Genomic DNA, 3,651 nt, shown 5'->3' on the forward strand with positions numbered 1-3,651 from the left:
ACTCACCTATTAATCTAGGTGGACCACACGAAAGTTGTGCCAACTGTACAATGAGTGCACAAAAACCGTGAAACACGCAGGGGTGCATTTTATTTGATCTATTTATATATCTATCTATTTATTATATATTTAGTTATCATCTATTTATCTACTTATCTATTTACCTATTTATTTATTATTCATTTATCTATTTATTTATCTGTTTACCTATTTACATATCTATTTATTTATCTATTTATATAATTATCTGTTTATTTATCTATTTCTCTATTTCTCTGTTGATCTATTTATCTAATTCTTTATCTATTTATCTATTAATTCATTTATCATTATTTTTCCTACTGTACATAAAGACATGAGAGTGATATCATGCTTCAGTCAGGCCCTACAGAGTTCTGGCACCAACATGACCGGCATTGCACCCTCAGCATCACAGTGACACGGTGACACAGTATGTGCGAAACATTGTGACACAACACAACGAATGAGAATGAAACACGGGTGCCGGCGCGAGCCCTTGTTTAAACATTTACGGAAAGCATTGGACTGTGTACAGATGTTTTTTTCCCTCCCGCGCAGGCAGTCCCCACGCACACAAACACCTGGCGAAAAGGTGACCATGGGTACACGCAGAGTAAATACATACATACATACATATACCAAAGGCTTTTTTCCCCCTTATCAGGGAGGTAGCCAAAAAATAAAGGCATAAAGACCACTCCCACCCATTCCATCCCCTACATACTCCACTCCCCTCTACCCTCTTCCCTCCCTCTTATCTTGGCAACTCCTGGATGACGGGTCATCCCTGCATCTTGTCCACTGCCCTAGGTCAGAAGCAATGTCGCATAGTAAATATTTACTTTAAAGGCACAAAGATCTACAATGAGGACACCTTCAAATGAGATATTTCATTACTTTCTCCTAAGTAATCAAAGTACGCACCTACATAAACACAGACGTACATACAATGTCAAATATATGCTTTATATACGTAAACAATCATATTAGAACACGCCCACATACATATGAGCTCTCTTTCGGGAGGGAAATAGCTGTCGATCGCGAGTCCAACACGTGATCCTAGACCATGGTGAACCACACATTCATATAAATGTAGTATGCATCTAATGTAGACCTATATAATCCATGTGCGCGTGCGCGCGTGTATGAATATGCGTGTGAATATACATACATATTCACACTGAACAGTAATTAAACTACAATCTTATAATTTTGTCCAAAAGAGTTAATATTAATCAAAACCCGTTCATACATAAACATTTGAATATTATGTATAAAACTGGCGAGCATATTAATGTCTGCATCTATTCGCGTAATTGTGCTTATACTGAACTGTAAATGTCTATTCATGAAAGTCTCTTTTGCAATGTCTATGTCAGTCCATTGAACCCAGCATCTTGAATTGTTATATTCATACGTGCATACCTTAAAATACGGCACATACCGATAAATGCAAAAAAATATGTATAAATATAAAAATTCATTGCATGTGCAAAAATAATGCATATATATGCATACACATATGCATCTATATATATATATATATATATATATATATATATATATATATATATATATGGTATATGTATATGTATATACATACATACATATACATATACATATATATATATATATATACACATATATATATACATATATATATATACATATATATATATATATATATATATATATATATGTATGCATACAAACATGTATACATATATACATACTTACGTACATACAAACACACATACATATATACATACATGCACACATACACACATGTAGATATACATACAAATGCATATACACATATATGAATATGCATACATAAATGCATACTTCTGCGACTTCATGCCTAGTGAGGTTAGCAGTCGTCATTATATATTGTCGCCAGTGGTTTATGTTCTCTGCATCCTCATCATCTAGCCATCTCAACTCCGTCCCTCCATCTAAACCTTTGTCTTCCTCCCAGTCTCCTCCCCCCACCCTCAATCTGACCACCATGCTACCTTGAAAGTGTTTTCTTCTTCCATTCTTAAGACATGACCACATCACACCACACCACACGACACCACACCACACCGCCTTTCGTGCTTCATTCACCACTGACACAACATCTTCTGGTGCCCTTATCCCTCCTTTTCTCTCTCAGAGACACTCCCATCAGCCACTACTACAGCCTTCTGTCTATTCTCTATCCATCTGCTTCTCTTTCTTCCTTCTCAGTGCCCAAGCCTTTCTCAGAGACACTCATCAGCCACTACTTCAGCCTTCTGTCTCTTCTCTATCCATCTGCTTCTCTTTCTTCCTTCTCAGTGCCCAAGCCTTTCTCAGAGACACTCCCGTCAGCCACTACTACAGCCTTTTGTCTCTTCTCTATCCATCTGCTTCTCTTTCTTCCTTCTCAGTGTCCAAGCCTTTCTCAGAGACACTCATCAACCACTCCTACAGCCTTCTGTCTCTCTTCTCTATCCATCTGCTTCTCTTTTTTCCTTCTCAGTGTCCAAGCCTTTCTCAGAGACACTCCCATCAGCCACTACTACAGCCTTCTGTCTCTCCTCTATCCATCTGCTTCTCATTCTTCCTTCTCAGTGCCCAAGCCTTTCTCAGAGACACTCTCATCAGCCACTCCTACAACCTTCTGTCTCTCTTCTCTATCCATCTGCTTCTCTTTCTTCCTTCTCAGTGTCCAAGCCTTTCTTAGACACTCCCATCAGCCACTACTACAGCCTTTTGTCTTTCTTCTCTATCTTTCTGCTTCTCTTTCTTCCTTCTCAGTGCCCAAACCTCTGCACTAATAAAGATCTAATAACTGCCATGTATATCTTCATCCTCAAATTCAAAGGCATTTTTTTGTCATTTATTACACTGCTGGTGTCTCTCCATCTCACTCGTCATCCTCCTATCCACCGTTTCCTTCTTTGTTCCGTTTTCCCACCTTCGTTCCAATATCTTTGAAAACAACTGTTTGTTTCAGCTTTATTTCATGTGAACAGGGTACACGTTTTCCACCCTTACTCTTAGTCTTCCCATCTCTAATCACTTCTGACATTCCAAGATTCTTTTCTTCAGGTGTTCCTCCAAAAGAGCCATTGCCACGAAAAGCGTCCGCATATAGGAGATTCCAAATGTCTTAATATGGCCTCGCTTAGAATGTTCATCACCAATACGAACGGGAACGGACTCTACACAAACCACAGACGCAATCCAAACTCTGTTCCAAACTCCTCTATATCCCCATTCAGTTAACCCTCGGATTTTTTTTTTTCACACGGATTCCATTATTCACTGTTTTCCCATACCATCCAGTTACGCTCGGTGCCGGTCTAGTATGTGGCCTTCCTTTTTGAAACTGGTTTAGTGTGTGGCCTACCCTATTTGAATGTGTCCTACCTTAGGAAAAAATTAAAACAAACAATACTTTATTTTTTTTATTTAAACCTAACCTAACCTAACTTAGCATAACCTAACCTAACCTACAGAGCTGGGTGCGTTGAATAGGTAGGCCACATACTATTCCAGAGAAAAAAAATCGTAGGCCACATCCAAAAGGTAGGTCACACACTAAACCGGCACCTTACACTCCAACCCCTATGGCTAACCATTATCGTAATGTTCATC

The sequence above is a fragment of the Oratosquilla oratoria genome, chromosome 1 (assembly GCF_046742065.1).
Source record: "Oratosquilla oratoria isolate Oo_2021 chromosome 1, ASM4674206v1, whole genome shotgun sequence".
Taxonomy (NCBI): Eukaryota; Metazoa; Arthropoda; class Malacostraca; order Stomatopoda; family Squillidae; genus Oratosquilla; species Oratosquilla oratoria.